General features: G+C 45.3%; 1 long non-coding RNA gene across 1 annotated transcript in view; it reads right to left on the bottom strand.

The window, feature by feature from the left end:
- LOC141100769 (uncharacterized) overlaps positions 1 to 8,148 on the bottom strand; it is a 57,401-nt gene extending 49,253 nt beyond the window's left edge. Inside the window, exon 1 of the long non-coding RNA XR_012234766.1 lies at positions 7,950 to 8,148. This is a non-coding gene — a long non-coding RNA (uncharacterized lncRNA). The remainder of the gene's footprint in view (positions 1 to 7,949) is intronic.
- Between the last annotated feature and the right edge of the window lie 5,015 nt (positions 8,149 to 13,163).

Here is a 13,163-nt window from a genome sequence, read left to right as displayed (position 1 = left end):
TTGGAGGCAATGATGGGTCTCTCTCGCAGTCAGTCTATGCATGCAACACAGTTCCACTCCAGGCCAGCAGGGGGAACTCTGAACCGGGATTAAGGGGAGGACTGCTCTCTGAGGGCCAAGAGGAAGGGGTGGTTAGTTAGTTAGTCTGCGGAGGGTGAAGTGTGCAGACGTGTGGAAGGAGCGCTGAGATAGAGCGGAGAGGACGAGCTCATCTCTGGAGAGAGCGCATGAACTGGAGCCAGGTCTCCACGGTTGTACGGATACAAACGGTCCTGCAACAGACACCAGAGGAGTAGGAGGCTGTAAATGCCCTACTCCCATCTACTTTAAGACTTGAGGGCACAGCAGCAGCTTGGATAGTGAGCCGGGACTCAGGAGAGAGGAGTCCCCGAGATAGGCTACAGCTGTCTGCCGTGCAAGTGAGGTTCTTGAGAACACCTGACAGGAGGAACTCCAGTGTAACTCAGTACTGGGAGTACTTCATTCGATTAAGCGCTAGTAAAGAGACTGCACAACCCATCTGCGGAGAGAGAATCCCTGAATTGCTTCCAGGCTAGCCTGCTCCAATACTATCTGTAATCAGGACCTGGACTGCAGTTATCAAGTAAAGGTACAGAAATTGCACCCCGCTGTGTCTTGTCTGCTTCCTACCTTTCCGGCACCGCTACATCCCCGTGCCAACCACGTCTACACTGCCCAGGGACTATAGCTTCACCTGTGGGGAGCTTTTACATCTTTGCTGCACCATACCATCAGTCCCAGCGGATCTGAATGCAGCGTCGGCTTAACACCTCCCTTGCCGAGCACCACAGGTGGCGTCACGAACTATTCATCTAACTACATTCCACCATTCACATCTTCCTATTACTTGGGCGCCCAGGGCCACGGTCCAAGTCACCGCTGCTGTGACACATCTCACTGATACCGGCCCGGTACCGAGTATCCCACAGCCCTGGGAGGACGACCCATGTGTACAAGGTGTACGGAGCGGAGCCGCGTGTGTACGAGGTGTACGGAGCGGAGCCGCGTGTGTACGAGGTGTACGGAGCGGAGCCGCGTGTGTACGAGGTGTACGGAGCGGAGCCGCGTGTGTACGAGGTGTACGGAGCGGAGCCGCGTGTGTACGAGGTGTACGGAGCAGAGCCGCGTGTGTACGAGGTGTGCGGAGCGGAGCCGCGTGTGTACGAGGTGTACGGAGCGGAGCCGCGTGTGTACGGAGCAGAGCCGCGTGTGTACGAGGTGTATGGAGCGGAGCGCGTGTGTACGGGGCGGAGCCGCGCGTGTACGAGGTGTACGGGGCGGAGCCGCGCGTGTACGAGGTGTACGGGGCGGAGCCGCGCGTGTACGAGGTGTACGGGGCGGAGCCGCGCGTGTACGAGGTGTACGGAGCGGAGCCGCGCGTGTACGAGGTGTACGGAGCGGAGCCGCGCGTGTACGAGGTGTACGGAGCGGAGCCGCGCGTGTACGAGGTGTACAGAGCGGAGCCGCGCGTGTACGGAGCAGAGCTGCGTGTGTACGGAGCAGAGCTGCGTGTGTATGAGGTGTACGAGTAAACACTATATAGTATAATCATGAGGTGAAATTTCTGTGTGGGGTCAGGAGGGGTTTACAGGTTGGATGTAGCAGAGCCGTGTGTACGAGGTGTATGGAGCGGAGCCGTGTGTGTACGAGGTGTATGGAGCGGAGCGCGTGTGTACGAGGTGTACGGAGCGGAGCCGCGTGTGTACGAGGTGTATGGAGCAGAGCCGTGTGTGTACGGAGCAGAGCCGTGTGTGTACGAGGTGTATGGAGCGGAGCGCATGTGTTCGAGGTGTACGAGTAAACACTATATAGTATAATCATGAGGTGAAGTTTCTGTGTGGGGTCAGGAGGGGTTTACAGGTTGGATGTAGCAGAGCCGTGTGTACGAGGTGTATGGAGTGGAGCGGTGTGTGTACGAGGTGTACGGAGCAGAGCCGCGTGTGTACGAGGTGTATGGAGCGGAGCCGCGTGTGTACGAGTAAACGCTATATATTATAATGCACTCCCCATAGGTAAATATTATATAGTATAATGCATTCCCCATAGCTAAATGTTATATAGTATAATGCACTTCCCATAAGTAAACGTTATATAGTATAACGCACTCCCCATAGGTAAACGTTATATAGTATAATGCACTCCCCATAGGTAAATGTTATATAGTATAATGCACTCCCCATATGTAAATATTATATAGTATAATGCACTCCTGATAGGTAAACTTTATATAGTATAATGCACTCCCCATAAGTAAACGTTATATAGTATAATGCACTCCCCATAAGTAAAAGCTATATAGTATAATGCACTCCCCATAGGTAAACGTTATATAGTATAATGCACTCCCCATAGGTAAACGTTATATAGTATAATGCACTCCCCATAGGTAAACGTTATATAGTATAATGCACTCCCCATAAGTAAAAGCTATATAGTATAATGCACTCCCCATAGGTAAACATTATATAGTATAATGCACTCCCCATAGGTAAATATTATATGGTATAATGCACTCCCCATAGGTAAATATTATATAGTATAATGTACTCCCCATAGGTAAATATTATATAGTGTAATGCACTCCCCATAGGTAAACGTTATATAGTATAATGCACTCCCCATAGGTAAACGTCATATAGTATAATGCACTCCCCATAGGTAAATATTATATAGTATAATGCACTCACAATAGGTAAATATTATATAGTGTAATGCACTCCCCATAGGTAAATGCTATATGGTATAATGCACTCCCCATAATTAAAAGTTATTTAGTATAATGCACTCATAGGTAAACGTTATATAGTATAATGGACTCCCCATAGGTAAAAGCTATATAGTATAATGCACTCCCCATAGGTAAATATTATATAGTGTAATGCACACCCCATAGGTAAAAGCTATATAGTATAATGCATTCCCCATAGGTAAACGTTATATAGTATAATGCACTCCCCATAGGTAAATATATAGTATAATGCACTCCCCATAGGTAAATATTATATGGTATAATGCACTCCCCATAGGTAAATATTATATAGTGTAATGCACTCCCCATAGGTAAATATTATATAGTGTAATGCACTCCCCATAGGTAAACGTTATATAGTATAATGCACTCCCCATAGGTAAACGTCATATAGTATAATGCACTCCCCATAGGTAAATATTATATAGTATAATGCACTCACAATAGGTAAATATTATATAGTGTAATGCACTCCCCATAGGTAAATGCTATATGGTATAATGCACTCCCCATAATTAAAAGTTATTTAGTATAATGCACTCCCCATAGGTAAACGTTATATAGTATAATGGACTCCCCATAGGTAAAAGCTATATAGTATAATGCACTCCCCATAGGTAAATATTATATAGTGTAATGCACACCCCATAGGTAAAAGCTATATAGTATAATGCATTCCCCATAGGTAAACGTTATATAGTATAATGCACTCCCCATAGGTAAATATATAGTATAATGCACTCCCCATAGGTAAATATTATATGGTATAATGCACTCCCCATAGGTAAATATTATATAGTGTAATGCACTCCCCATAGGTAAATATTATATAGTGTAATGCACTCCCCATAGGTAAACGTTATATAGTATAATGCACTCCCCATAGGTAAACGTCATATAGTATAATGCACTCCCCATAGGTAAATATTATATAGTATAATGCACTCACAATAGGTAAATATTATATAGTGTAATGCACTCCCCATAGGTAAATGCTATATGGTATAATGCACTCCCCATAATTAAAAGTTATTTAGTATAATGCACTCCCCATAGGTAAACGTTATATAGTATAATGCACTCCCCATAGGTAAAAGCTATATAGTATAATGCACTCCCCATAGGTAAATATTATATAGTGTAATGCACACCCCATAGGTAAAAGCTATATAGTATAATGCATTCCCCATAGGTAAACGTTATATAGTATAATGCACTCCCCATAGGTAAATATTATATAGTATAATGCACTCCCCATAGGTAAACGTTATATAGTATAATGCACTCCCCATAGGTAAACGTTATATAGTATAATGCACTCCCCATAGGTAAAAGCTATATAGTATAATGCACTCCCCATAGGTAAACGTTATATAGTATAATGCACTCCCCATAGGTAAATATTATATAGTGTAATGCACTCCCCATAGGTAAAAGCTATATAGTATAATGCACTCCCCATAGGTAAACGTTATATAGTATAATGCACTCCCCATAGGTAAACGTTATATAGTATAATGCACTCCCCATAGGCCTTTATGTAGTAAAATGTACTTCCTATAAGCAGGATCTATGTAGTATAATGCACTCCCCATAAAAAATATCTCAGGACAGCGGGCACGGTGACATCATTACTTGGTAGTGTCAGTGTCTGCGTCAGTGCCATCAGAAGCAGTGGGGGAATGATGGGAGAGGGAGCGTGATATTCCCTCTTATCATTGCTTTCATCTGTATCGGCATTCAGTTGGTTCCGTTGAACTTGCACTATCATGTGGGCCGGCTCATAGCGGCTGGATGGCTATGCAGGGAGATGAAGTCTCCCTGCTTTGCCTCCGAGTTTAACTGTGCTGCGCACGCCCATAGAGTTAACAGTAGCGTAGCTCCGGGTGGGCTCCTTAGAGAATGGGGCCCGGGGCGACCGCCCCCTCTAGCTAAGCTACGGCCAGGAGGATTTATGTCTCCTGTCTGGGTAGGAAGCTGATGAGCGCTGCATGGGCACTTACAAGTACATCTCGAACTCCCAACCTCAACGTCCCCTCCAAATAAACGCCAGTCCTGGCACTTCATACACCATAGGTATGAAGGGAGAAATCCCCCCCCTTCCACAACCTGCTTTCTAGGCACTCGCCCTCTGGTGCCTAGTGGCAAGTACGCCCCTTACTGGCACTCTTCTATGCATGACCTGTACATCCTTCCTGACTCTGCTCCCCACCCATCAGCCCAAGCGTTCTGCAATCGGCCCTGGTTCCTGCTAGCCCACTTACATGTGTAGCTTTGTCACCCAGGAGAGGCATGTTTGCCCATTCACACTGTAGACTTAGAGCACAAGAGAGGCATGTGTTAGATGGCAGGGCCCATCAGAGAAGAGTCACCTTGTTGTGGTTGATGTGCTCACATGAATTGGCCAATTTATGCGCTAACAACCTTCACTTTTGTAAGTAATTAAAAAAAATTACTTTTAATTACAGTTTACTCAGCAATTCTGATAGATCTTGTGTTTCCATATATATTGGTCTCTCCGTTTTGCAAGTTATATACTGTACATTGTATATATGTGAATTTGTATATAAAGCTGTTTCTAGGTCAGATTCATCCGTTGCTGTGAAGGTGACATCATAGACTAGAATGTCCTGAGCCTGTGCAGTGTGACCTCAGCGTTGGAGTGTGAGTCGGCTGCGTCTAACTCTCCTGTCTCGGGTTATTACTAGTTTCTATCGTTTTTCAGTCTTTTCCTCTATCCAATGACCATGTCTTGCTTTTCTCTTTACTATCTCCCTCCATTCTTCACTCCTGGCTCTGGGATCAGCACTCCGCCATTTACTTGTAATCATTCACCTTTTTCCTATTTATTTTTAACCATTTCCAGTGCGATTGACGAGAGATGTTTGTATTTACATTGGAGGAGATCATTTCACGTTGGCTCATGGATGTAAGTGATGAATTACCTCCTAGAATGGAGAAGTCAGGCTGATAGTCGTATGTCAGCACAATAGACGTGTAACCCTCATCACACCAAACATTCTGATCAGTATTTCTACATTTACAGGTTTCGTCTTCCAATGCTGACGATGGATTCCAGTAAGTAGATCTTCATTATAAGTGTGTGATCTCTAGAATCCTATAGATTTTATCATTGCTTTTAGGGGGTTTTGTTGGAGTCCCTTTACAGTTTTCTTTTCTTTCTGCAGGACGATCCAATAAGGGGTAGATCTTGAAATCTTACTGCATGGAAAATAAATGATCACATGGCACTGGTGGTGCACCCAGCTAATAAAGGGGTTCCCGATAAGGGGAGATGTATCAGCTCAATAGTCCCTACTAAACATAGGAGAATGGGTTGTGTGTAGAGGACTGTTACACATTCTGCGATGCAGTGAGATATATGTATACAGCTCACATGTGGACAGGAGGTTCTAGCAGAGCTTTCCTATTGTCAGCGGCCTTCATTATATCAAGTTCTCCCAGGCACTGGGGTAGTTCTACAGCTATGGAGCAGAAATCATGGGGGGGCACCAGGAAATTGCATTTTTGGAGAAAATGATAGTAATTATTTCTGGAGCAGAGGACACCGCTGTTCTCTAAGATTTCACCCATTACGTATGTTTTATTTGTGTCATAAGAGAAAAAGGAAGTTACGCATTATTGGGCAAATATGGAATAAGGAGAATGAGTTATAAATCTTACACTTGTGTTTTTATTCTTACAGGATTGATGATGGTCCAGATATGATGTAAGCAGATCATTGTGTTGTGATAAGTCCAGACATTGTGTGGCCCTGGGGCCTTTTGCAGGGGCCATGCAGCAGATACCAGAGTTGTTGTTTTTTTAAAGTGAACCTGTCAGCAGGATTTTGCTCACTAAACTACAAACACTGTCAGTGTTATACTAATTAATATTATACCTTGGTGGATGAAATCCGTCTTGTGGTTGTTGCTTAATCTTTATTTCCAGTTTTGAATGAATGTGATTCTTGTGCGCGGGGCGGCCCGTGGGCGGCATGTGGGGGTCTTTATGTGGTGCTCTGCTTGCATATTCATCAGTGTGGGCTTATGACAGGTCACTGATCTCTCACTGACCTGCCCCCTATTTTACATAATGCACATACTATTGTGGGGTTAGAAAAGAAAATGTACATTCAGCAAAACGGCGCCTGCACAGCAGCATATATCACATATTAGCAATATAGTAATATATTTGTATACTGATATGTGTATATGGATATTATTATTATTATTTATTGTTATAGCGCCATTTATTCCATGGCGCTTTACATGTGAGGGGGGTATACATAAAAACAAGTACAATAATCTTAAACAATACAAGTCATAACTGGTACAGGAGGAGAGAGGACCCTGCCCGCGAGGGCTCACAATCTTCAAGGGATGGGTGATAATACAGTAGGCGAGGGTAGAGCTGGTCGTGCAGCGGTTTGGTCGATCGGTGGTTACTGCAGGTTATAGGCTTGTCGGAAGAGGTGGGTCTTCAGGCTCTTTTTGAAGGTTTCGATGGTAGGTGAGAGTCTGATATGTTGTGGTAGAGAGTTCCAGAGTAGGGGTGATGCGATTGTGGGAAGAGGAGATAAGAGGGGAGTAGAGAAGGAGATCTTGTGAGGATCGGAGGTTGCGTGCAGGAAAGTACCGGGAGACGAGGTCACAGATGTATGGAGGAGACAAGTTGTGGATGGCTTTGTATGTCATGGTTAGGGTTTTGTAATGGAGTCTCTGGGCAATTGGGAGCCAGTGAAGGGATTGACAGAGGGGAGAAGCTGGGGAATAGCGGGGGGACAGGTGGATTAGTCGGGCAGCAGAGTTTAGAATAGATTGGAGGGGTGCGAGAGTGTTTGAGGGGAGGCCGCAGAGCATGAGGTTGCAGTAGTCAAGGCGAGAGATGATGAGGGCATGGACTAGGGTTTTTGCAGATTCTTGGGTGAGGAATGAACGGATGCGTGAAATATTTTTGAGTTGAAGTCGGCAGGAAGTGGAAAGGGTTTGGATATGTGGTTTGAAGGAGAGATCAGCATCAAGGATTACTCCGATATCATATGTGTTTAGTAATATGTGTGTAAACTGATATTATGTATATATAGTAATATATGTGTATACATATTCACACTATTAGGACACGTGGTCAGGTCGTCTGCCAAAGCTCCAATGGATGGTTTAGACCAAAGCATACTCACGTGTGTGAATGGCCCAGTCAGTGTGCAGACCTAAATCCCACTGAGGATATGCGGCAAGACTTGAAAGCTGCTGTTCACAGATGCCTCCATCCAATCTCACTGCGATAGAGATAGTTTAGAGAAAAGAATGGGCAACAGACCCTAAAATACTTGCAGAAGTTATAGCAGGTGATCCTACAGCCTGGGGCCCGGTGCCCTGTGCGACCGACCACACCGGTCGCTCTTAGCTAAGACTGGCCATGGTCCAACGTGCCTGTGGAGAGAGAAGAAGGAGAAAACGTAATCATTAATAAGTTTATAACAACATGATAATTGTTACCTAATAACATCCTTATTGCTGTAAAACAGCAAAGGGAAGCGCTTGTGCCTGTCAGACTCCCGCCATATATAAAGCACAATCTATCGCTGCTCACAGCCTTATCTAGTGATGCAATAAGTATAAAATCCGAATAAGAGGAGCGCTCCGTGGCACTCGCCAACGTGGAACTTTATTGAGCTGAAATCACATGCAAGCCGCATTTTCAGGTGCAGGGCCCATGCAGCGAGCATTGCTAGCCATAAAAGCCTCTGGTGTCGTCTTGTAAATATTTGTATTATTTCTTAAAGGGGTTGGTCCACAAACAAATATTATCACAGAGCCCACTATTCCGATCCCTTTTCAGTTGGAGCAATCCTGTGCATGAGTGACCATCGCTTCATTCATTCTTAATGGTCAGTGGGAGCACCAAACTTCATATAAATATCACTTTTATTGTGCAGATAAGTGACAAAATAAAAGATATTCATCGGGCGAGACTGTTTAATGAGGCGAAGTAACTTTTTCTTTTCAATCTCGTAATATAACAATACAAATTGGCCCTTATAAAAGACAGAGCCATGACAGGCGGTGGGAAGGATAACAGGCAACCAAAGAAACTAGAGGGAGCGTGCACAATGTATGGATTGATATATATGCAGAGTGTGTAATGTACAGTACATATAAATGCTGATTATGGAGGGGGTTTGGGTGTATTTTAAATAACTGTCTAGTTCAAAGCCATCATGTTGAAATTTAAGAACTTAGGATATGGGCCAAATTCTAAAAATGATTCTCTGGATTCGGAGAGCTTTTTCCACTTTTGATAAGAAAATGGGTCGTTGCCAGGGTTTTGATTATGGAGCGGCTGTGCTTTATTGCATCACCCGATTTATTTCACTACTAGCTGAAGAGCCCAGCGCTGCCCGGGCATAGTAACTAACTACGGTTAGTTATAACAAATTAAGATTATATATATAAAGCTGAGTGCAGAGCCCCGCCCACTCCACATAGCCACATTCATTCTAATATCCCACATCATCCCGTCAGCCAGAGCCACCGGACTACTACCCCTAATATCCCACATCCAGTCAGCCAGTGCTACCGGACTACTACCCCTAATATCCCACATCGTCCCGTCAGCCAGAGCCACCGGACTACTAATATCCCACATCATCCCGTCAAAGCCACCGGACTACTACCCCTAATATCCCACATCCAGTCAGCCAGAGCCCACCGGACAACTACCGCTATATCCCACATCATCCTGTTAGAGCCACCGGACTACTACCCCTAATATCCCACATCATCCCGTCAGCCAGAGCCACCGGACTACTACCCCTAATATTCCACATCATGCCGTTAGCCAGAGCCACCGGACTACTACCCCTAATATCCCACATCTAGTCAGCCAGTGCTACCGGACTACTACCCCTAATATCCCACATCGTCCCGTCAGCCAGAGCCACCGGACTACTAATATCCCACATCATCCCGTCAAAGCCACCGGACTACTACCCCTAATATCCCACATCATCCCGTCAGCCAGAGCCCACCGGACAACTACCGCTATATCCCACATCATCCTGTTAGAGCCACCGGACTACTACCCCTAATATCCCACATCATCCCATCAGCCAGAGGTACCGGACTACTACCACTAATATTCCACATCATCCCATCAGAGCCATCGGACTACTACTGTTACGGGCTTACGGAACACACCAAATAATAAAGATGGAATAAGGTGCGTTCGCAGCCCGGGGTCCACCGTGCAGAGGTGGTAAACTGCTGCTTGGTAATGGCGGAGGTTATACGGCATACAATAAATAAACACACGCGGGGTAGCGTCACCCGGTGTGTACAGACGCGAGTTCTATTACTTCACAGAGCCGCGGTGCCGCACAAAGTAAATGCCGAAGCCTGTTAAGCTCACAGGACTTAGCCAGATGAGAGCTAGAGTACGGACACAAGGGCTCTGTTCCAAGGACACGGGATTAGAGTCCTTCTAGTCCACTAGCGCTTGGCGCCGCGGTGCCAGCATGGGATAATAACCCCAGATAGGCGTGCAGGTGTTCACAGAGCTGCTCAGGCAGACGCCTCTAATCACCCAGGGTTGGGCCAGATAAGCGCACAGGTTGTGCAAGGCGCTGCACAGGCGGTAGCTGCCACCTGCCGCTGTACGATAGTGCCCTGCAGAGGGCGACACCATCGGACGCTAGTGTGTGCAGAGTATTAAGACCACAGTGGTGTGAGCATAGCCACCCATTGGCGCTGACTCTAACTCTGAATCCCTAACCAACATGCGTATCAAAGGAAGGGGAGATTTAATGAGTCAGTCACCAGATACATGCATTCATCATCATACACACAATTAAGCATAAGAGTCTATACTAACGCATGGCCGAGAGGCCATGCGACTCTGTTATAATGGCATCCTTCCGGGACCTTCCCAGTGGTGGACCAATCCGAGCAGGAGCGGTACCTGCGCATGTGACCTCCGACCTCCAATGGGAGGTAGTCCCACGGGTATGCTCCGTACCCAAAAGAAGTCTCAGAAGCGTCTACTTGCTGCTGACTCAGGCATGGAGTTATAGAAGAGCCAGAAGAAGCAACCAGACGCCTAGCATCAGCCTGGGAAAGACGCCAGAAGCGACGACCGTGCTGAGCAGGAATCTCTGCGGCTGCAGAGGGATGGGAGACCGCTGAAGGCAAGGCTCAGGATCTCACCTGTGCAGCTACAGAAACCCGACGCCTAACAACTACCCTCAATATCTCACATCATCCCATCAGCCAGATCCACCAGACAACTACCCCTAATATCTCATCAGCCAAATCCACCGGACAACTACCCCTAATATCCCACATCATCCAGTCAGCCAGAGCCACTGGACTACTGCTCCTAATATCCCACATCATCCTGTCAGAGCCAACATTGCCAGGATGGCACTGTTAAACCGATTAAAATGATACCTGGGTTGGAGAAATCCATCTTGTGTTTTTTTTTTTAAATCTGTGTTTGAATTTTTAAGTTAGGCCTGTTTCACACTTCCGTTTTTGACCATCAGTCAAAATCTGCCGTTTTTGCAAAAAAACGGATCTGCCATTTTTTTAGCGGATCTGTTTTTTCCCCATTGATTTGCATTACTGGCGGATCTTGACAGATGGCCATCCGTTGGATCCGTTTTTTTGCGGATCCGTCAATTTTCTTGCGTCCGCCGAGATGCCTGGACGGACCATGTAACTTTTTTGTGCTGAAGGATCCGCATTCTTATAGTGCGCATGCCCGGAGGAATGATGTCAGGCGGAAATTTAACCCTGAAATCATTTCTGGCGGGCAGAAAATATTCTCTCTCTCTCTCTCTGCAGTTCCTTTAAAATTCTTCATTCGGCGGATCCATCAAAAAAACGGATCCGATGGCATCCGTTTACATCAGTTAGTAACGGATCCGCTTTCCGCCTTTTTGGCGGATTTTCACTGACACAAAAAACTGAAGTGTGAAACAGGCCTTAAGGAGATGCTTCATGCCAGACAAAGAGAAATCTGGGCTTCCCCTGCAGTTTGTGACAGAGGGTGGTCTGTGTTGGCACAGTAATAAATTGTGTAATTTCCAGCTTTACAGAAGGACAATAACACCATAGCATAATAGGCCTCAGTTACCACAACTGACTACAAGGACAACTGTTGCTCATAGCAACTAATCACAGCTCAGTATCTTTTAAACAGCTGTGGTGAAATGAAAGATGCTTAGTGATTGGTTGGGGTTATGTGGAGTGAGCTTGACTGATACACACACACATGCTTAGCGATTGGTTGGGGCTATGTGGAGTGGGCGTGGCTGATACACACACATGCTGTGGTTCATAGCAACCAATCACAGCTCAGCTTCTTTTAAACAGCTCTGGTGAAATGAAAGATACTTCTTGATTGGTTGGTGATACACACATACATACATTCACTTTTATATATATATATAGATGGAAATATCTTCTTGTATTTCTATTTTAAGCTGCTGCCGATATTTCTTAATATTCCAGTAGAGGTCCAATATCAGGTCCCTCTGTTAAACAGCTGTAGAACCAGTGCAATGTCTAATAGATTATTATCTTTTCTCTGTCAGGAGTTGTGTGATCTGTCATATGGAAGATCTTGAGTATGTACATCATTATATAGCACTATAGCACAGCAGTTAATATGTTTTTCTAAATAGGTACACTGTAGTAGTACATGGAGATGCAGCTCTATAACACTACACTTTTATCCTCTATATGCTAACTAACTAAATATATATATATATGTGAGAAGATCACTGGTAGAATACTGGAGGGTAGATAAGTGTCACTTAGGATGTTAGCCTCAGTGATATGAACCTGGAAAAATGCTCCCGCATGCTAAGTGCTGAGAGGGGTTAAACAGCCATATTAAGGGCTGGGCTTTTGTGGACAGCTGATGAAGAGTAGGTGAGAGCCTGTTCACCATATCTCCACCCCAGGGTGTGGTCCAGAAGGTAAACATGGAGCATTTGGACTCATTCAGTGTTCCGTGTGTCTGGAGATGAGCTCTCCAGAGCTGTGCTTGTGTTGAAGAGAACTGAACTGTGTGTGGTTGTTTTTTTCCTGAGCGGGCGAATCCTCGCAGCCACACAGACTGTACGGTATGTTATTTTATTTTTCCCATTATGCCAGAAGGTCCATGTTTATTTACTTAACTGGTTTATGCACTACATTTTAATAAACCAAACTTAAATGGAAATCGTTCCTGTGACCCGCTGAGTGAGCCGATCTACCACAGATGGTGCCTGGAGTGCGGGCAATTTCCCCAGGAAATGGACAAACTGAAGGTTTAGGGTGAAGGCTGCTATAAGCCAGAAAGCGAAGTCAGACAGAATGGAGGAGCCTGGTCCAAGTCCAGCAACAGA

The sequence above is a fragment of the Dendrobates tinctorius genome, unplaced genomic scaffold (assembly GCF_039654945.1).
Source record: "Dendrobates tinctorius isolate UK_male_01 unplaced genomic scaffold, ASM3965494v1 ptg000107l, whole genome shotgun sequence".
NCBI classification, from domain to species: domain Eukaryota; kingdom Metazoa; phylum Chordata; class Amphibia; order Anura; family Dendrobatidae; genus Dendrobates; species Dendrobates tinctorius.
Note: the sequence above shows the minus strand (reverse complement) of the source record. Positions and strands in the feature narration are given on the sequence as shown.